The sequence below is a fragment of the Pseudophryne corroboree genome, chromosome 11 (genome assembly GCF_028390025.1).
Source record: "Pseudophryne corroboree isolate aPseCor3 chromosome 11, aPseCor3.hap2, whole genome shotgun sequence".
NCBI classification, from domain to species: domain Eukaryota; kingdom Metazoa; phylum Chordata; class Amphibia; order Anura; family Myobatrachidae; genus Pseudophryne; species Pseudophryne corroboree.
In genome coordinates, this window is record NC_086454.1 from 64,153,718 (window position 1) to 64,173,622 (window position 19,905).

Sequence of the window (19,905 nt, forward strand, 5' to 3'; positions counted from 1 at the left end):
GTCTGTCACTTCATTAAAGACAAGCATAGAACACATTTAGTGAAAATTAATACATTACTTTTACAGAGAAGGTCATGTTATTGGCCAGAAGTATTAAAAATCATTTTTGTTTGTGAGGTGGGTGATGGTGGATTTGTTCACAAGTTTCGGTTAAAATTAAATAAATGTTCCTAAAGCCAAGGATGGTTGAAAGTCGACTTGCTGTCAAGCTCGTGATTGTGAAAATGACACAATCTACAAGAACATAAAGAATTGACTTTGAAGTATAACAAGTGGTGTTGGAAATTTTGCAAGACTGCATACCAGTGAGACGAGGTGGCCGAGTGGTTAAGGCGATGGACTGCTAATCCATTGTGCTCTGCACGCATGGGTTCAAATCCCATCCTTGTCGTCACAATGCTCTTTAGGTAGAAGAGGCATTTTTACAAATACTGCTTCATAAACCAGCAAGTGAAGCTGACATAAAAATGGCCAAAATAAACAAGTCAAATCAAGAAGTCTACTTTAAGATGGTAAACATGAGCAAGTGTCTTGATATTTGAACATGCATTGTCAATACTACTATCTTAAATTTGTTTGGCAAGTGCTTTATTTCCCCATGATGGTGGAATAACTCACAAGTATAGGTTAAAATAATTTATGTTTAGATAATAAAAAGTCTATGACATTTCTTGGGCTTTATTAAACTGATATGGGGTGCAGTTAAAAATTTTTACAGCAGAGCCCTTAATATAGGTTAAACCTTATTCCTGCATAATTTTCTTGTTTACATTACAGTGACAGCAAACTCTAAACGGTGATGTTTGTAATATTTGCAGAGATTTGAAATTACTGTAACTCATGTAACATAGTCTGTCACTTCCTTAAAGACAAGCATAGAACACATTTAGTGAAAATTAATACATTACTTTTACAGAGAAGGTCATGTTATTGGCCAGAAGTATTAAAAATCATTTTTGTTTGTGAGGTGGGTGATGGTGGATTTGTTCACAAGTTTCGGTTAAAATTAAAAAAATGTTCCTAAAGCCAAGGATGGTTGAAAGTCGACTTGCTATCAAGCTCGTGATTGTGAAAATGACACAATCTACAAGAACATAAAGAATTGACTTTGAAGTATAACTAGTGGTGTTGGAATGTTTGCTATATTGCATACCAGTGAGACGAGGTGGCCGAGTGGTTAAGGCGATGGACTGCTAATCCATTGTGCTCTGCATGCATGGGTTCACATCCCAACCTCGTCGTCACAATGCTTTTTAGGTAGAAGAGGCATTTTTACAAATACTGCTACTGACACACAAATGGCCAAAATAAACAAGTTCAGTCAAGAAGTCTACTTTAAGATGGTAAACATGAGCAAGTGTCTTGATATTTGAACATGCAATGTCAATACTACTATCTAGAATTTATTTTGCAAATGCTTTATCCCCCATGATGGTGGATTAGCTCACACGTATAGGTTAAAATTATTTATGTTTAGATAATTTAAAGTCTATGACATTTCTTTGGCTTTGTTAAACTGATATGGGATGCAGTTAAAACATTTTTACAGCAGAGCCCTTAATATAGGTTAAACCTTATTCCTGCATAATTTTCTTGTTTACATTACAGTGACAGCAAACTCTAAATGGTGATGTTTGTAATATTTGCAGAGATTTGAAATTACTGTAACTCATGTAACATAGTCTGTCACTTCATTAAAGACAAGCATAGAACACATTTAGTGAAAATTAATACATTACTTTTACAGAGAAGGTCATGTTATTGGCCAGAAGTATTAAAAATCATTTTTGTTTGTGAGGTGGGTGATGGTGGATTTGTTCACAAGTTTTGGTTAAAATTAAATAAATGTTCCTAAAGCCAAGGATGGTTGAAAGTCAACTTGCTATCAAGCTCGTCATTGTGAAAATGACACAATCTACAAGAACATAAAGAATTGACTTTGAAGTATAACAAGTGGTGTTTGAAATTTTGTCAAACTGCATAGCAGTGAGACGAGGTGGCCGAGTGGTTAAGGCTATGGACTGCTAATCCATTGTACTCTGCATGCATGGGTTCAAATCCCATCCTTGTCGTCACAATGCTCTTTAGGTAGAAGAAGCATTTTTACAAATACTGCTTCATAAACCAGCAAGTGAAGCTGACACAAAAATGGCCAAAATAAACAAGTCAAATCAAGAAGTCTACTTTAAGATGGTAAACATGAGCAAGTGTCTTGATATTTGAACATGCATTGTCAATACTACTATCTTGAATTTGTTTGGCAAATGCTTTATTTCCCCATGATGGTGGAATAACTCACAAGTATAGGTTAAAATAATTTATGTTTAGATAATTAAAGTCTATGACATTTCTTGGGCTTTATTAAACTGATATGGGGTGCAGTTAAAAATGTTTACAGCAGAGCCCTTAATATAGGTTAAACCTTATTCCTGCATAATTTTCTTGTTTACATTACAGTGACAGCAAACTCTAAATGGTGATGTTTGTAATATTTGCAGAGATTTGAAATTACTGTAACTCATGTAACATAGTCTGTCACTTCCTTAAAGACAAGCATAGAACACATTTAGTGAAAATTAATACATTACTTTTACAGAGAAGGTCATGTTATTGGCCAGAAGTATTAAAAATCATTTTTGTTTGTGAGGTGGGTGATGGTGGATTTGTTCACAAGTTTCGGTTAAAATTAAATAAATGTTCCTAAAGCCAAGGATGGTTGAAAGTCGACTTGCTATCAAGCTCGTGATTGTGAAAATGACACAATCTACAAGAACATAAAGAATTGACTTTGAAGTATAACTAGAGGTGTTGGAATGTTTGCCATATTACATAACAGTGAGACGAGGTGGCCGAGTGGTTAAGGCGATGGACTGCTAATCCATTGTGCTCTGCACGCATGGGTTCAAATCCCATCCTAGTCATCACAATACTTTTTAGGTAGAAGAGGCATTTTTACAAATACTGCTACTGACATACAAATGGCCAAAATAAACAAGTCAAATCAAGAAGTCTACTTTAAGATGGTAAACATGAGCAAGTGTCTTGATATTTGAACATGCAATGTCAATACTACTATCTAGAATTTATTTTGCAAATGCTTTATTCCCCATGATGGTGGATTAGCTCACAAGTATAGGTTAAAATAATTTATGTTTAGATAATTAAAGTCTATGACATTTCTTGGGCTTTGTTAAACTGATATGGGATGCAGCTAAAAAATTTTTACAGCAGCGCCCTTAATATAGGTTAAACCTTATTCCTGCATAATTTTCTTGTTTACATTACAGTGACAGCAAACTCTAAATGGTGATGTTTGTAATATTTGCTGCGATTTGAAATTACTGTAACTCATGTAACATAGTCTGTCACCTCATTAAAGACAAGCATAGAACACATTTAGTGAAAATTAATACATTACTTTTACAGAGAAGGTCATGTTATTGGCCAGAAGTATTAAAAATCATTTTTGTTTGTGAGGTGGGTGATGGTGGATTTGTTCACAAGTTTCGGTTAAAATTAAATAAATGTTCCTAAAGCCAAGGATGGTTGAAAGTCGACTTGCTATCAAGCTCGTGATTGTGAAAATGACACAATCTACAAGAACATAAAGAATTGACTTTGAAGTATAACAAGTGGTGTTGGAAATTTTGCCAGACTGCATGCCATTGAGACGAGGTGGCCGAGTGGTTAAGGTGATGGACTGCTAATCCATTGTGCTCTGCACGCATGGGTTCAAATCCCATCCTTGTCGTCACAATGCTCTTTAGGTAGAAGAGGCATTTTTACAAATACTGCTTCATAAACCAGCAAGTGAAGCTGACACAAAAATGGCCAAAATAAACAAGTCAAATCAAGAAGTCTACTTTAAGATGGTAAACATGAGCAAGTGTCTTGATATTTGAACATGCATTGTCAATACTACTATCTTGAATTTGTTTGGCAAATGCTTTATTTCCCCATGATGGTGGAATAACTCACAAGTATAGGTTAAAATAATTTATGTTTAGATAATTAAAGTCTATGACATTTCTTGGGCTTTATTAAACTGATATGGGGTGCAGTTCAAATTTTTTACAGCAGAGCCCTTAATATAGGTTAAACCTTATTCCTGCATAATTTTCTTGTTTACATTACAGTGACAGCAAACTCTAAATGGTGATGTTTGTAATATTTGCAGAGATTTGAAATTACTGTAACTCATGTAACATAGTCTGTCACTTCCTTAAAGACAAGCATAGAACACATTTAGTGAAAATTAATACATTACTTTTACAGAGAAGGTCATGTTATTGGCCAGAAGTATTAAAAATCATTTTTGTTTGTGAGGTGGGTGATGGTGGATTTGTTTACAAGTTTTGGTTAAAATTAAATAAATGTTCCTAAAGCCAAGGATGGTTGAAAGTCGACTTGCTATCAAGCTCGTGATTGTGAAAATGACACAATCTACAAGAACATAAAGAATTGACTTTGAAGTATAACTAGTGGTGTTGGAATGTTTGCCATATTGCATACCAGTGAGATGATGTGGCCGAGTGGTTAAGGCGATGGACTGCTAATCCATTGTGCTCTGCACGCATGGGTTCAAATCCCATCCTTGTTGTCACAATGCTCTTTAGGTAGAAGAGGCATTTTTACAAATACTGCTTCATAAACCAGCAAGTGAAGCTGACACAAAAATGGCCAAAATAAACAAGTCAAATCAAGAAGTCTACTTTAAGATGGTAAACATGAGCAAGTGTCTTGATATTTGAACATGCATTGTCAATACTACTATCTTGAATTTGTTTGGCAAATGCTTTATTTCCCCATGATGGTGGATTAACTCACAAGTATAGGTTAAAATAATTTATGTTTAGATAATTAAAGTCTATGACATTTCTTGGGCTTTATTAAACTGATATGGGGTGCAGTTAAAAAATTTTACAGCAGAGCCCTTAATATAGGTTAAACCTTATTCCTGCATAATTTTCTTGTTTACATTACAGTGACAGCAAACTCTAAATGGTGATGTTTGTAATATTTGCAGAGATTTGAAATTACTGTAACTCATGTAACATAGTCTGTCACTTCATTAAAGACAAGCATAGAACACATTTAGTGAAAATTAATACATTACTTTTACAGAGAAGGTCATGTTATTGGCCAGAAGTATTAAAAATCATTTTTGTTTGTGAGGTGGGTGATGGTGGATTTGTTCACAAGTTTCGGTTAAAATTAAATAAATGTTCAAAAAGCCAAGGATGGTTGAAAGTCGACTTGCTATCAAGCTCGTGATTGTGAAAATGACACAATCTACAAGAACATAAAGAATTGACTTTGAAGTATAACTAGTGGTGTTGGAATGTTTGCCATATTGCATACCAGTGAGACGAGGTGGCCGAGTGGTTAAGGCGATGGACTGCTAATCCATTGTGCTCTGCATGCATGGGTTCACATCCCATCCTCGTCGTCACAATGCTTTTTAGGTAGAAGAGGCATTTTTACAAATACTGCTACTGACACACAAATGGCCAAAATAAACAAGTCAAATCAAGAAGTCTACTTTAAGATGGTAAACATGAGCAAGTGTCTTGATATTTGAACAAGCAATGTCAATACTACTATCTAGAATTTATTTTGCAAATGCTTTATCCCCCATGATGGTGGATTAGCTCACACGTATAGGTTAAAATGATTTATGTTTAGATAATTTAAAGTCTATGACATTTCTTTGGCTTTGTTAAACTGATATGGGATGCAGTTAAAACATTTTTACAGCAGAGCCCTTAATATAGGTTAAACCTTATTCCTGCATAATTTTCTTGTTTACATTACAGTGACAGCAAACTCTAAATGGTGATGTTTGTAATATTTGCAGAGATTTGAAATTACTGTAACTCATGTAACATAGTCTGTCACTTCATTAAAGACAAGCATAGAACACATTTAGTGAAAATGAATACATTACTTTTACAGAGAAGGTCATGTTATTGGCCAGAAGTATTAAAAATCATTTTTGTTTGTGAGGTGGGTGATGGTGGATTTGTTCACAAGTTTCGGTTAAAATTAAATAAATGTTCCTAAAGCCAAGGATGGTTGAAAGTCAACTTGCTATCAAGCTCGTGATTGTGCAAATGACACAATCTACAAGAACATAAAGAATTGACTTTGAAGTATTACAAGTGGTGTTGGAAAGTTTGCTATATTGCATACCAGTGAGACGAGGTGGCCGAGTGGTTAAGGCGATGGACTGCTAATCCATTGTGCTCAGCACGCATGGGTTCGAATCCCATCCTTGTCGTCGCAATACTTTTTAGGTAGAAGAGGCATTTTTACAAATACTGCTACTGACACACAAATGGCCAAAATAAACAAGTCAAATCAAGAAGTCTACTTTAAGATGGTAAACATGAGCAAGTGTCTTGATATTTGAACATGCAATGTCAATACTACTATCTAGAATTTATTTTGCAAATGCTTTATTCCCCATGATGGTGGATTAGCTCACAAGTATAGGTTATAATGATTTATGTTTAGATAATTAAAGTCTATGACATTTCTTGGGCTTTGTTAAACTGATATGGGATGCAGTTAAAAAATTTTTACAGCAGCGCCCTTAATATAGGTTAAACCTTATTCCTGCATAATTTTCTTGTTTACATTACAGTGACAGCAAACTCTAAATGGTGATGTTTGTAATATTTGCTGCGATTTGAAATTACTGTAACTCATGTAACATAGTCTGTCACCTCATTAAAGACAAGCATAGAACACATTTAGTGAAAATTAATACATTACTTTTACAGAGAAGGTCATGTTATTGGCCAGAAGTATTAAAAATCATTTTTGTTTGTGAGGTGGGTGATGGTGGATTTGTTCACAAGTTTCGGTTAAAATTAAATAAATGTTCCTAAAGCCAAGGATGGTTGAAAGTCGACTTGCTATCAAGCTCGTGATTGTGAAAATGACACAATCTACAAGAACATAAAGAATTGACTTTGAAGTATAACAAGTGGTGTTGGAAATTTTGCCAGACTGCATGCCAGTGAGACGAGGTGGCCGAGTGGTTAAGGCGATGGACTGCTAATCCATTGTGCTCTGCACGCATGGGTTCAAATCCCATCCTTGTCGTCACAATGCTCTTTAGGTAGAAGAGGCATTTTTACAAATACTGCTTCATAAACCAGCAAGTGAAGCTGACACAAATATGGCCAAAATAAACAAGTCAAATCAAGAAGTCTACTTTAAGATGGTAAACATGAGCAAGTGTCTTGATATTTGAACATGCATTGTCAATACTACTATCTTGAATTTGTTTGGCAAATGCTTTTATTTCCCCATGATGGTGGAATAACTCACAAGTATAGGTTAAAATAATTTATGTTTAGATAATTAAAGTCTATGACATTTCTTGAGCTTTATTAAACTGATATGGGGTGCAGTTAAAAATTTTTACAGCAGAGCCCTTAATATAGGTTAAACCTTATTCCTGCATAATTTTCTTGTTTACATTACAGTGACAGCAAACTCTAAATGGTGATGTTTGTAATATTTGCAGAGATTTGAAATTACTGTAACTCATGTAACATAGTCTTTCACTTCCTTAAAGACAAGCATAGAACACATTTAGTGAAAATTAATACATTACTTTTACAGAGAAGGTCATGTTATTGGCCAGAAGTATTAAAAATCATTTTTGTTTGTGAGGTGGGTGATGGTGGATTTGTTTACAAGTTTCGGTTAAAATTAAATAAATGTTCCTAAAGCCAAGGATGGTTGAAAGTCGACTTGCTATCAAGCTCGTGATTGTGAAAATGACACAATCTACAAGAACATAAAGAATTGACTTTGAAGTATAACTAGTGGTGTTGGAATGTTTGCCATATTGCATACCAGTGAGACGAGGTGGCCGAGTGGTTAAGGCGATGGACTGCTAATCCATTGTGCTCTGCATGCATGGGTTCACATCCCATCCTCGTCGTCACAATGCTTTTTAGGTAGAAGAGGCATTTTTACAAATACTGCTACTGACACACAAATGGCCAAAATAAACAAGTCAAATCAAGAAGTCTACTTTAAGATGGTAAACATGAGCAAGTGTCTTGATATTTGAACATGCAATGTCAATACTACTATCTAGAATTTATTTTGCAAATGCTTTATCCCCCATGATGGTGGATCAGCTCACACGTATAGGTTAAAATGATTTATGTTTAGATAATTTAAAGTCTATGACATTTCTTTGGCTTTGTTAAACTGATATGGAATGCAGTTAAAACATTTTTACAGCAGAGCCCTTAATATAGGTTAAACCTTATTCCTGCATAATTTTCTTGTTTACATTACAGTGACAGCAAACTCTAAATGGTGATGTTTGTAATATTTGCTGAGATTTGAAATTACTGTAACTCATGTAACATAGTCTGTCACTTCATTAAAGACAAGCATAGAACACATTTAGTGAAAATTAATACATTACTTTTACAGAGAAGGTCATGTTATTGGCCAGAAGTATTAAAAATCATTTTTGTTTGTGAGGTTGGTGATGGTGGATTTGTTCACAAGTTTCGGTTAAAATTAAATAAATGTTCCTAAAGCCAAGGATGGTTGAAAGTCGACTTGCTATCAAGCTCGTCATTGTGAAAATGACACAATCTACAAGAACATAAAGAAATGACTTTGAAGTATAACAAGTGGTGTTTGAAATTTTGCCAAACTGCATACCAGTGAGACGAGGTGGCCGAGTGGTTAAGGCGATGGACTGCTAATCCATTGTGCTCTGCATGCATGTGTTCAAATCCCATCCTTGTCGTCACAATGCTCTTTAGGTAGAAGAAGCATTTTTACAAATACTGCTTCATAAACCAGCAAGTGAAGCTGACACAAAAATGGCCAAAATAAACAAGTCAAATCAAGAAGTCTACTTTAAGATGGTAAACATGAGCAAGTGTCTTGATATTTGAACATGCATTGTCAATACTACTATCTTGAATTTGTTTGGCAAATGCTTTATTTCCCCATGATGGTGGAATAACTCACAAGTATAGGTTAAAATAATTTATGTTTAGATAATTAAAGTCTATGACATTTCTTGGGCTTTATTAAACTGATATGGGGTGCAGTTAAACATTTTTACAGCAGAGCCCTTAATATAGGTTAAACCTTATTCCTGCATAATTTTCTTGTTTACATTACAGTGACAGCAAACTCTAAATGGTGATGTTTGTAATATTTGCAGAGATTTGAAATTACTGTAACTCATGTAACATAGTCTGTCACTTCCTTAAAGACAAGCATAGAACACATTTAGTGAAAATTAATACATTACTTTTACAGAGAAGGTCATGTTATTGGCCAGAAGTATTAAAAATCATTTTTGTTTGTGAGGTGGGTGATGGTGGATTTGTTCACAAGTTTCGGTTAAAATTAAATAAATGTTCCTAAAGCCAAGGATGGTTGAAAGTCGACTTGCTATCAAGCTCGTGATTGTGAAAATGACACAATCTACAATAACATAAAGAATTGACTTTGAAGTATAACAAGTGGTGTTGGAAATTTTGCCAGACTGCATGCCAGTGAGACGAGGTGGCCGAGTGGTTAAGGCGATGGACTGCTAATCCATTGTGCTCTGCACGCATGGGTTCAAATCCCATCCTTGTTGTCACAATGCTCTTTAGGTAGAAGAGGCATTTTTACAAATACTGCTTCATAAACCAGCAAGTGAAGCTGACACAAAAATGGCCAAAATAAACAAGTCAAATCAAGAAGTCTACTTTAAGATGGTAAACATGAGCAAGTGTCTTGATATTTGAACATGCATTGTCAATACTACTATCTTGAATTTGTTTGGCAAATGCTTTATTTCCCCATGATGGTGGAATAACTCACAAGTATAGGTTAAAATAATTTATGTTTAGATAATTAAAGTCTATGAAATTTCTTGGGCTTTATTAAACTGATATGGGGTGCAGTTAAAATGTTTTACAGCAGAGCCCTTAATATAGGTTAAACCTTATTCCTGCATAATTTTCTTGTTTACATTACAGTGACAGCAAACTCTAAATGGTGATGTTTGTAATATTTGCAGAGATTTGAAATTACTGTAACTTAAGTAACATAGTCTGTCACTTCCTTAAAGACAAGCATAGAACACATTTAGTGAAAATTAATACATTACTTTTACAGAGAAGGTCATGTTATTGGCCAGAAGTATTAAAAATCATTTTTGTTTGTGAGGTGGGTGATGGTGGATTTGTTCACAAGTTTCGGTTAAAATTAAATAAATGTTCCTAAAGCCAAGGATGGTTGAAAGTCGACTTGCTATCAAGCTCGTGATTGTGAAAATGACACAATCTACAAGAACATAAAGAATTGACTTTGAAGTATAACTAGTGGTGTTGGAATGTTTGCCAAATTACATAACAGTGAGACGTGGTGGCCGAGTGGTTAAGGCGATGGACTGCTAATCCATTGTGCTCTGCACGCATGGGTTCAAATCCCATCCTAGTCATCACAATACTTTTTAGGTAGAAGAGGCATTTTTACAAATACTGCTACTGACACACAAATGGCCAAAATAAACAAGTCAAATCAAGAAGTCTACTTTAAGATGGTAAACATGAGCAAGTGTCTTGATATTTGAACATGCAATGTCAATACTACTATCTAGAATTTATTTTGCAAATGCTTTATTCCCCATGATGGTGGATTAGCTCACAAGTATAGGTTAAAATGATTTATGTTTAGATAATTAAAGTCTATGACATTTCTTGGGCTTTGTTAAACTGATATGGGATGCAGTTAAAAAAGTTTTACAGCAGCGCCCTTAATATAGGTTAAACCTTATTCCTGCATAATTTTCTTGTTTACATTACAGTGACAGCAAACTCTAAATGGTGATGTTTGTAATATTTGCTGCGATTTGAAATTACTGTAACTCATGTAACATAGTCTGTCACCTCATTAAAGACAAGCATAGAACACATTTAGTGAAAATTAATACATTACTTTTACAGAGAAGGTCATGTTATTGGCCAGAAGTATTAAAAATCATTTTTGTTTGTGAGGTGGGTGATGGTGGATTTGTTCACAAGTTTCGGTTAAAATTAAATAAATGTTCCTAAAGCCAAGGATGGTTGAAAGTCGACTTGCTATCAAGCTCGTGATTGTGAAAATGACACAATCTACAAGAACATAAAGAATTGACTTTGAAGTATAACAAGTGGTGTTGGAAATTTTGCCAGACTGCATGCCAGTGAGACGAGGTGGCCGAGTGGTTAAGGCGATGGACTGCTAATCCATTGTGCTCTGCACGCATGGGTTCAAATCCCATCCTTGTCGTCACAATGCTCTTTAGGTAGAAGAGGCATTTTTACAAATACTGCTTCATAAACCAGCAAGTGAAGCTGACACACAAATGGCCAAAATAAACAAGTCAAATCAAGAAGTCTACTTTAAGATGGTAAACATGAGCAAGTGTCTTGATATTTGAACATGCAATGTCAATACTACTATCTTGAATTTGTTTGGCAAATGCTTTATTTCCCCATGATGGTGGAATAACTCACAAGTATAGGTTAAAATAATTTATGTTTAGATAATTAAAGTCTATGAAATTTCTTGGGCTTTATTAAACTGATATGGGGTGCAGTTAAAATGTTTTACAGCAGAGCCCTTAATATAGGTTAAACCTTATTCCTGCATAATTTTCTTGTTTACATTACAGTGACAGCAAACTCTAAATGGTGATGTTTGTAATATTTGCTGCGATTTGAAATTACTGTAACTCATGTAACATAGTCTGTCACCTCATTAAAGACAAGCATAGAACACATTTAGTGAAAATTAATACATTACTTTTACAGAGAAGGTCATGTTATTGGCCAGAAGTATTAAAAATCATTTTTGTTTGTGAGGTGGGTGATGGTGGATTTGTTCACAAGTTTCGGTTAAAATTAAATAAATGTTCCTGAAGCCAAGGATGGTTGAAAGTCGACTTGCTATCAAGCTCGTGATTGTGAAAATGACACAATCTACAAGAACATAAAGAATTGACTTTGAAGTATAACTAGTGGTGTTGGAATGTTTGCCTTATTGCATACCAGTGAGACGAGGTGGCCGAGTGGTTAAGGCGATGGACTGCTAATCCATTGTGCTCTGCACGCATGGGTTCAAATCCCATCCTTGTCGTCACAATGCTCTTTAGGTAGAAGAGGCATTTTTACAAATACTGCTTCATAAACCAGCAAGTGAAGCTGACACAAAAATGGCCAAAATAAACAAGTCAAATCAAGAAGTCTACTTTAAGATGGTAAACATGAGCAAGTGTCTTGATATTTGAACATGCATTGTCAATACTACTATCTTGAATTTGTTTGGCAAATGCTTTATTTCCCCATGATGGTGGAATAACTCACAAGTATAGGTTAAAATAATTTATGTTTAGATAATTAAAGTCTATGACATTTCTTGGGCTTTATTAAACTGATATGGGGTGCAGTTCAAATTTTTTACAGCAGAGCCCTTAATATAGGTTAAACCTTATTCCTGCATAATTTTCTTGTTTACATTACAGTGACAGCAAACTCTAAATGGTGATGTTTGTAATATTTGCTGAGATTTGAAATTACTGTAACTCATATAACATAGTCTGTCACTTCCTTAAAGACAAGCATAGAACACATTTAGTGAAAATTAATACATTACTTTTACAGAGAAGGTCATGTTATTGGCCAGAAGTATTAAAAATCATTTTTGTTTGTGAGGTGGGTGATGGTGGATTTGTTCACAAGTTTCGGTTAAAATTAAATAAATGTTCCTAAAGCCAAGGATGGTTGAAAGTCGACTTGCTATCAAGCTCGTGATTGTGAAAATGACACAATCTACAAGAACATAAAGAATTGACTTTGAAGTATAACAAGTGGTGTTGGAAATTTTGCCATATTGCATACCAGTGAGACGAGGTGGCCGAGTGGTTAAGGCGATGGACTGCTAATCTATTGTGCTCTGCACGCATGGGTTCAAATCCCATCCTTGTCGTCACAATGCTCTTTAGGTAGAAGAGGCATTTTTACAAATACTGCTTCATAAACCAGCAAGTGAAGCTGACAAAAAAATGCCCAAAATAAACAAGTCAAATCAAGAAGTCTACTTTAAGATGGTAAACATGAGCAAGTGTCTTGATATTTGAACATGCATTGTCAATACTACTATCTTGAATTTGTTTGGCAAATGCTTTATTTCCCCATGATGGTGGATTAACTCACAAGTATAGGTTAAAATAATTTATGTTTAGATAATTAAAGTCTATGACATTTCTTGGGCTTTATTAAACTGATATGGGGTGCAGTTAAAATTTTTTACAGCAGAGCCCTTAATATAGGTTAAACCTTATTCCTGCATAATTTTCTTGTTTACATTACAGTGACAGCAAACTCTAAATGGTGATGTTTGTAATATTTGCAGAGATTTGAAATTACTGTAACTCATGTAACATAGTCTGTCACTTCATTAAAGACAAGCATAGAACACATTTAGTGAAAATTAATACATTACTTTTACAGAGAAGGTCATGTTATTGGCCAGAAGTATTAAAAATCATTTTTGTTTGTGAGGTGGGTGATGGTGGATTTGTTCACAAGTTTCGGTTAAAATTAAATAAATGTTCCTAAAGCCAAGGATGGTTGAAAGTCGACTTGCTATCAAGCTCGTGATTGTGAAAATGACACAATCTACAAGAACATAAAGAATTGACTTTGAAGTATAACTAGTGGTGTTGGAATGTTTGCCATATTGCATACCAGTGAGACGAGGTGGCCGAGTGGTTAAGGTGATGGACTGCTAATCCATTGTGCTCTGCATGCATGGGTTCACATCCCATCCTCGTCGTCACAATGCTTTTTAGGTAGAAGAGGCATTTTTACAAATACTGCTACTGACACACAAATGGCCAAAATAAACAAGTCAAATCAAGAAGTCTACTTTAAGATGGTAAACATGAGCAAGTGTCTTGATATTTGAACATGCAATGTCAATACTACTGTCTAGAATTTATTTTGCAAATGCTTTATCCCCCATGATGGTGGATTAGCTCACACGTATAGGTTAAAATGATTTATGTTTAGATAATTTAAAGTCTATGACATTTCTTTGGCTTTGTTAAACTGATATGGGATGCAGTTAAAAAAAATTTACAGCAGAGCCCTTAATATAGGTTAAACCTTATTCCTGCATAATTTTCTTGTTTACATTACAGTGACAGCAAACTCTAAATGGTGATGTTTGTAATATTTGCTGAGATTTGAAATTACTGTAACTCATGTAACATAGTCTGTCACTTCATTAAAGACAAGCATAGAACACATTTAGTGAAAATTAATACATTACTTTTACAGAGAAGGTCATGTTATTGGCCAGAAGTATTAAAAATCATTTTTGTTTGTGAGGTTGGTGATGGTGGATTTGTTCACAAGTTTCGGTTAAAATTAAATAAATGTTCCTAAAGCCAAGGATGGTTGAAAGTCGACTTGCTATCAAGCTCGTCATTGTGAAAATGACACAATCTACAAGAACATAAAGAATTGACTTTGAAGTATAACAAGTGGTGTTTGAAATTTTGCCAAACTGCATACCAGTGAGACGAGGTGGCCGAGTGGTTAAGGCGATGGACTGCTAATCCATTGTGCTCTGCATGTATGTGTTCAAATCCCATCCTTGTCGTCACAATGCTCTTTAGGTAGAAGAAGCATTTTTACAAATACTGCTTCATAAACCAGCAAGTGAAGCTGACACAAAAATGGCCAAAATAAACAAGTCAAATCAAGAAGTCTACTTTAAGATGGTAAACATGAGCAAGTGTCTTGATATTTGAACATGCATTGTCAATACTACTATCTTGAATTTGTTTGGCAAATGCTTTATTTCCCCATGATGGTGGATTAGTTCACAAGTATAGGTTAAAATGATTTATGTTTAGATAATTAAAGTCTATGACATTTCTTGGGCTTTGTTAAACTGATATGGGATGCAGTTAAAAATTTTTTACAGCAGCGCCCTTAATATAGGTTAAACCTTATTCCTGCATAATTTTCTTGTTTACATTACAGTGACAGCAAACTCTAAATGGTGATGTTTGTAATATTTGCTGCGATTTGAAATTACTGTAACTCATGTAACATAGTCTGTCACCTCAATAAAGACAAGCATAGAACACATTTAGTGAAAATTAATACATTACTTTTACAGAGAAGGTCATGTTATTGGCCAGAAGTATTAAAAATCATTTTTGTTTGTGAGGTGGGTGATGGTGGATTTGTTCACAAGTTTCGGTTAAAATTAAATAAATGTTCCTAAAGCCAAGGATGGTTGAAAGTCGACTTGCTATCAAGCTCGTGATTGTGAAAATGACACAATCTACAAGAACATAAAGAATTGACTTTGAAGTATAACTAGTGGTGTTGGAATGTTTGCCATATTGCATACCAGTGAGACGAGGTGGCCGAGTGGTTAAGGCGATGGACTGCTAATCCATTGTGCTCTGCATGCATGGGTTCACATCCCATCCTCGTCGTCACAATGCTTTTTAGGTAGAAGAGGCATTTTTACAAATACTGCTACTGACACACAAATGGCCAAAATAAACAAGTCAAATCAAGAAGTCTACTTTAAGATGGTAAACATGAGCAAGTGTCTTGATATTTGAACATGCAATGTCAATACTACTATCTAGAATTTATTTTGCAAATGCTTTATCCCCCATGATGGTGGATTAGCTCACACGTATAGGTTAAAATGATTTATGTTTAGATAATTTAAAGTCTATGACATTTCTTTGGCTTTGTTAAACTGATATGGGATGCAGTTAAAATTTTTTTACAGCAGAGCCCTTAATATAGGTTAAACCTTATTCCTGCATAATTTTCTTGTTTACATTACAGTGACAGCAAACTCTAAATGGTGATGTTTGTAATATTTGCTGATATTTGAAATTACTGTAACTCATGTAACATAGTCTGTCACTTCATTAAAGACAAGCATAGAACACATTTAGTGAAAATTAATACATTACTTTTACAGAGAAGGTCATGTTATTGGCCAGAAGTATTAAAAATCATTTTTGTTTGTGAGGTTGGTGATGGTGGATTTGTTCACAAGTTTCGGTTAAAATTAAATAAATGTTCCTAAAGCCAAGGATGGTTGAAAGTCGACTTGCTATCAAGCTCGTCATTGTGAAAATGACACAATCTACAAGAACATAAAGAATTGACTTTGAAGTATAACAAGTGGTGTTTGAAATTTTGCCAAACTGCATACCAGTGAGACGAGGTGGCCGAGTGGTTAAGGCGATGGACTGCTAATCCATTGTGCTCTGCATGCATGTGTTCAAATCCCATCCTAGTCGTCACAATGCTCTTTAGGTAGAAGAAGTATTTTTACAACTACTGCTTCATAAACCAGCAAGTGAAGCTGACACAAAAATGGCCAAAATAAACAAGTCAAATCAAGAAGTCTACTTTAAGATGGTAAACATGAGCAAGTGTCTTGATATTTGAACATGCATTGTCAATACTACTATCTTGAATTTGTTTGGCAAATGCTTTATTTCCCCATGATGGTGGATTAGCTCACAAGTATAGGTTAAAATGATTTATGTTTAGATAATTAAAGTCTATGACATTTCTTGGGCTTTGTTAAACTGATATGGGATGCAGTTAAAAAATTTTTACAGCAGCGCCCTTAATATAGGTTAAACCTTATTCCTGCATAATTTTCTTGTTTACATTACAGTGACAGCAAACTCTAAATGGTGATGTTTGTAATATTTGCTGCGATTTGAAATTACTGTAACTCATGTAACATAGTCTGTCACCTCATTAAAGACAAGCATAGAACACATTTAGTGAAAATTAATACATTACTTTTACAGAGAAGGTCATGTTATTGGCCAGAAGTATTAAAAATCATTTTTGTTTGTGAGGTGGGTGATGGTGGATTTGTTCACAAGTTTCGGTTAAAATTAAATAAATGTTCCTAAAGCCAAGGATGGTTGAAAGTCGACTTGCTATCAAGCTCGTGATTGTGAAAATGACACAATCTACAAGAACATAAAGAATTGACTTTGAAGTATAACAAGTGGTGTTGGAAATTTTGCCAGACTGCATGCCAGTGAGACGAGGTGGCCGAGTGGTTAAGGCGATGGACTGCTAATCCATTGTGCTCTGCACGCATGGGTTCAAATCCCATCCTTGTCGTCACAATGCTCTTTAGGTAGAAGAGGCATTTTTACAAATACTGCTTCATAAACCAGCAAGTGAAGCTGACACAAAAATGGCCAAAATAAACAAGTCAAATCAAGAAGTCTACTTTAAGATGGTAAACATGAGCAAGTGTCTTGATATTTGAACATGCATTGTCAATACTACTATCTTGAATTTGTTTGGCCAATGCTTTATTTCCCCATAATGGTGGAATAACTCACAAGTATAGGTTAAAATAATTTATGTTTAGATAATTAAAGTCTATGACATTTCTTGGGCTTTATTAAACTGATATGTGGTGCAGTTAAATTTTTTTACAGCAGAGCCCTTAATATAGGTTAAACCTTATTCCTGCATAATTTTCTTGTTTACATTACAGTGACAGCAAACTCTAAATGGTGATGTTTGTAATATTTGCAGAGATTTGAAATTACTGTAACTCATGTAACATAGTCTGTCACTTCCTTAAAGACAAGCATAGAACACATTTAGTGAAAATTAATACATTACTTTTACAGAGAAGGTCATGTTATTGGCCAGAAGTATTAAAAATCATTTTTGTTTGTGAGGTGGGTGATGGTGGATTTGTTTACAAGTTTCGGTTAAAATTAAATAAATGTTCCTAAAGCCAAGGATGGTTGAAAGTCGACTTGCTATCAAGCTCGTGATTGTGAAAATGACACAATCTACAAGAACATAAAGAATTGACTTTGAAGTATAACTAGTGGTGTTGGAATGTCTGCCATATTGCATACCAGTGAGAAGAGGTGGCCGAGTGGTTAAGGCGATGGACTGCTAATCCATTGTGCTCTGCACGCATGGGTTCAAATCCCATCCTAGTCGTCACAATACTTTTTAGGTAGAAGAGGCATTTTTACAAATACTGCTACTGACACACAAATGGCCAAAATAAACAAGTCAAATCAAGAAGTCTACTTTAAGATGGTAAACATGAGCAAGTGTCTTGATATTTGAACATGCAATGTCAATACTACTATCTAGAATTTATTTTGCAAATGCTTTATTCCCCATGATGGTGGATTAGCTCACAAGTATAGGTTAAAATGATTTATGTTTAGATAATTAAAGTCTATGACATTTCTTGGGCTTTGTTAAACTGATATGGGATGCAGTTAAAAAATTTTTACAGCAGCGCCCTTAATATAGGTTAAACCTTATTCCTGCATAATTTTCTTGTTTACATTACAGTGACAGCAAACTCTAAATGGTGATGTTTGTAATATTTGCTGAGATTTGAAATTACTGTAACTCATGTAACATAGTCTGTCACCTCATTAAAGACAAGCATAGAACACATTTAGTGAAAATTAATACATTACTTTTACAGAGAAGGTCATGTTATTGGCCAGAAGTATTAAAAATCATTTTTGTTTGTGAGGTGGGTGATGGTGGATTTGTTCAAAAGTTTCGGTTAAAATTAAATAAATGTTCCTAAAGCCAAGGATGGTTGAAAGTCGACTTGCTATCAAGCTCGTCATTGTGAAAATGACACAATCTACAAGAACATAAAGAATTGACTTTGAAGTATAACAAGTGGTGTTTGAAATTTTGCCAAACTGCATACCAGTGAGACGAGGTGGCCGAGTGGTTAAGGCGATGGACTGCTAATCCATTGTGCTCTGCATGCATGGGTTCAAATCCCATCCATGTCGTCACAATGCTCTTTAGGTAGAAGAAGCATTTTTACAAATACTGCTTCATAAACCAGCAAGTGAAGCTGACACAAAAATGGCCAAAATAAACAAGTCAAATCAAGAAGTCTACTTTAAGATGGTAAACATGAGCAAGTGTCTTGATATTTGAACATGCATTGTCAATACTACTATCTTGAATTTGTTTGGCAAATGCTTTATTTCCCCATGATGGTGGAATAACTCACAAGTATAGGTTAAAATAATTTATGTTTAGATAATTAAAGTCTATGACATTTCTTGGGCTTTATTAAACTGATATGGGGTGCAGTTAAAATTTTTTACAGCAGAGCACTTAATATAGGTTAAACCTTATTCCTGCATAATTTTCTTGTTTACATTACAGTGACAGCAAACTCTAAATGGTGATGTTTGTAATATTTGCAGAGATTTGAAATTACTGTAACTCATGTAACATAGTCTGTCACTTCCTTAAAGACAAGCATAGAACACATTTAGTGAAAATTAATACATTACTTTTACAGAGAAGGTCATGTTATTGGCCAGAAGTATTAAAAATCATTTTTGTTTGTGAGGTGGGTGATGGTGGATTTGTTCACAAGTTTCGGTTAAAATTAAATAAATGTTCCTAAAGCCAAGGATGGTTGAAAGTCGACTTGCTATCAAGCTCGTGATTGTGAAAATGACACAATCTACAAGAACATAAAGAATTGACTTTGAAGTATAACTAGTGGTGTTGGAATGTTTGCCATATTACATAACAGTGAGACGAGGTGGCCGAGTGGTTAAGGCGATGGACTGCTAATCCATTGTGCTCTGCACGCATGGGTTCAAATCCCATCCTAGTCATCACAATACTTTTTAGGTAGAAGAGGCATTTTTACAAATACTGCTACTGACACACAAATGGCCAAAATAAACAAGTCAAATCAAGAAGTCTACTTTAAGATGGTAAACATGAGCAAGTGTCTTGATATTTGAACATGCAATGTCAATAC

General features: G+C 34.7%; 24 non-coding genes across 24 annotated transcripts; all 24 read left to right on the forward strand.

Annotated features, from left to right (window-relative positions):
* The first annotated feature begins 309 nt into the window (after positions 1-309).
* TRNAS-GCU (transfer RNA serine (anticodon GCU)) lies at positions 310-391 on the forward strand. The gene has a single exon. It is a non-coding gene; the product is annotated as a tRNA-Ser (tRNA).
* Positions 392-1,159: 768 nt separating this feature from the next.
* Positions 1,160-1,241, forward strand: TRNAS-GCU (transfer RNA serine (anticodon GCU)). Its single transcript has one exon. It is a non-coding gene; the product is annotated as a tRNA-Ser (tRNA).
* A 749-nt stretch (positions 1,242-1,990) lies between these two features.
* On the forward strand, positions 1,991-2,072 carry TRNAS-GCU (transfer RNA serine (anticodon GCU)). The gene has a single exon. It is a non-coding gene; the product is annotated as a tRNA-Ser (tRNA).
* A 767-nt stretch (positions 2,073-2,839) lies between these two features.
* TRNAS-GCU (transfer RNA serine (anticodon GCU)) lies at positions 2,840-2,921 on the forward strand. Its single transcript has one exon. It is a non-coding gene; the product is annotated as a tRNA-Ser (tRNA).
* A 748-nt stretch (positions 2,922-3,669) lies between these two features.
* On the forward strand, positions 3,670-3,751 carry TRNAS-GCU (transfer RNA serine (anticodon GCU)). The gene has a single exon. It is a non-coding gene; the product is annotated as a tRNA-Ser (tRNA).
* A 767-nt stretch (positions 3,752-4,518) lies between these two features.
* TRNAS-GCU (transfer RNA serine (anticodon GCU)) lies at positions 4,519-4,603 on the forward strand. The gene has a single exon. It is a non-coding gene; the product is annotated as a tRNA-Ser (tRNA).
* A 764-nt stretch (positions 4,604-5,367) lies between these two features.
* TRNAS-GCU (transfer RNA serine (anticodon GCU)) lies at positions 5,368-5,449 on the forward strand. The gene has a single exon. It is a non-coding gene; the product is annotated as a tRNA-Ser (tRNA).
* A 749-nt stretch (positions 5,450-6,198) lies between these two features.
* TRNAS-GCU (transfer RNA serine (anticodon GCU)) lies at positions 6,199-6,280 on the forward strand. The gene has a single exon. It is a non-coding gene; the product is annotated as a tRNA-Ser (tRNA).
* A 748-nt stretch (positions 6,281-7,028) lies between these two features.
* On the forward strand, positions 7,029-7,110 carry TRNAS-GCU (transfer RNA serine (anticodon GCU)). Its single transcript has one exon. It is a non-coding gene; the product is annotated as a tRNA-Ser (tRNA).
* A 768-nt stretch (positions 7,111-7,878) lies between these two features.
* Positions 7,879-7,960, forward strand: TRNAS-GCU (transfer RNA serine (anticodon GCU)). The gene has a single exon. It is a non-coding gene; the product is annotated as a tRNA-Ser (tRNA).
* A 749-nt stretch (positions 7,961-8,709) lies between these two features.
* On the forward strand, positions 8,710-8,791 carry TRNAS-GCU (transfer RNA serine (anticodon GCU)). The gene has a single exon. It is a non-coding gene; the product is annotated as a tRNA-Ser (tRNA).
* A 767-nt stretch (positions 8,792-9,558) lies between these two features.
* Positions 9,559-9,640, forward strand: TRNAS-GCU (transfer RNA serine (anticodon GCU)). Its single transcript has one exon. It is a non-coding gene; the product is annotated as a tRNA-Ser (tRNA).
* Positions 9,641-10,407: 767 nt separating this feature from the next.
* TRNAS-GCU (transfer RNA serine (anticodon GCU)) lies at positions 10,408-10,489 on the forward strand. Its single transcript has one exon. It is a non-coding gene; the product is annotated as a tRNA-Ser (tRNA).
* A 748-nt stretch (positions 10,490-11,237) lies between these two features.
* TRNAS-GCU (transfer RNA serine (anticodon GCU)) lies at positions 11,238-11,319 on the forward strand. The gene has a single exon. It is a non-coding gene; the product is annotated as a tRNA-Ser (tRNA).
* A 767-nt stretch (positions 11,320-12,086) lies between these two features.
* On the forward strand, positions 12,087-12,168 carry TRNAS-GCU (transfer RNA serine (anticodon GCU)). Its single transcript has one exon. It is a non-coding gene; the product is annotated as a tRNA-Ser (tRNA).
* Positions 12,169-12,935: 767 nt separating this feature from the next.
* Positions 12,936-13,017, forward strand: TRNAS-GCU (transfer RNA serine (anticodon GCU)). The gene has a single exon. It is a non-coding gene; the product is annotated as a tRNA-Ser (tRNA).
* A 767-nt stretch (positions 13,018-13,784) lies between these two features.
* On the forward strand, positions 13,785-13,866 carry TRNAS-GCU (transfer RNA serine (anticodon GCU)). Its single transcript has one exon. It is a non-coding gene; the product is annotated as a tRNA-Ser (tRNA).
* A 749-nt stretch (positions 13,867-14,615) lies between these two features.
* On the forward strand, positions 14,616-14,697 carry TRNAS-GCU (transfer RNA serine (anticodon GCU)). Its single transcript has one exon. It is a non-coding gene; the product is annotated as a tRNA-Ser (tRNA).
* A 768-nt stretch (positions 14,698-15,465) lies between these two features.
* TRNAS-GCU (transfer RNA serine (anticodon GCU)) lies at positions 15,466-15,547 on the forward strand. The gene has a single exon. It is a non-coding gene; the product is annotated as a tRNA-Ser (tRNA).
* A 749-nt stretch (positions 15,548-16,296) lies between these two features.
* Positions 16,297-16,378, forward strand: TRNAS-GCU (transfer RNA serine (anticodon GCU)). The gene has a single exon. It is a non-coding gene; the product is annotated as a tRNA-Ser (tRNA).
* A 768-nt stretch (positions 16,379-17,146) lies between these two features.
* TRNAS-GCU (transfer RNA serine (anticodon GCU)) lies at positions 17,147-17,228 on the forward strand. Its single transcript has one exon. It is a non-coding gene; the product is annotated as a tRNA-Ser (tRNA).
* Positions 17,229-17,995: 767 nt separating this feature from the next.
* On the forward strand, positions 17,996-18,077 carry TRNAS-GCU (transfer RNA serine (anticodon GCU)). The gene has a single exon. It is a non-coding gene; the product is annotated as a tRNA-Ser (tRNA).
* A 748-nt stretch (positions 18,078-18,825) lies between these two features.
* On the forward strand, positions 18,826-18,907 carry TRNAS-GCU (transfer RNA serine (anticodon GCU)). Its single transcript has one exon. It is a non-coding gene; the product is annotated as a tRNA-Ser (tRNA).
* Positions 18,908-19,674: 767 nt separating this feature from the next.
* TRNAS-GCU (transfer RNA serine (anticodon GCU)) lies at positions 19,675-19,756 on the forward strand. The gene has a single exon. It is a non-coding gene; the product is annotated as a tRNA-Ser (tRNA).
* The last annotated feature ends 149 nt before the right edge of the window (positions 19,757-19,905 follow it).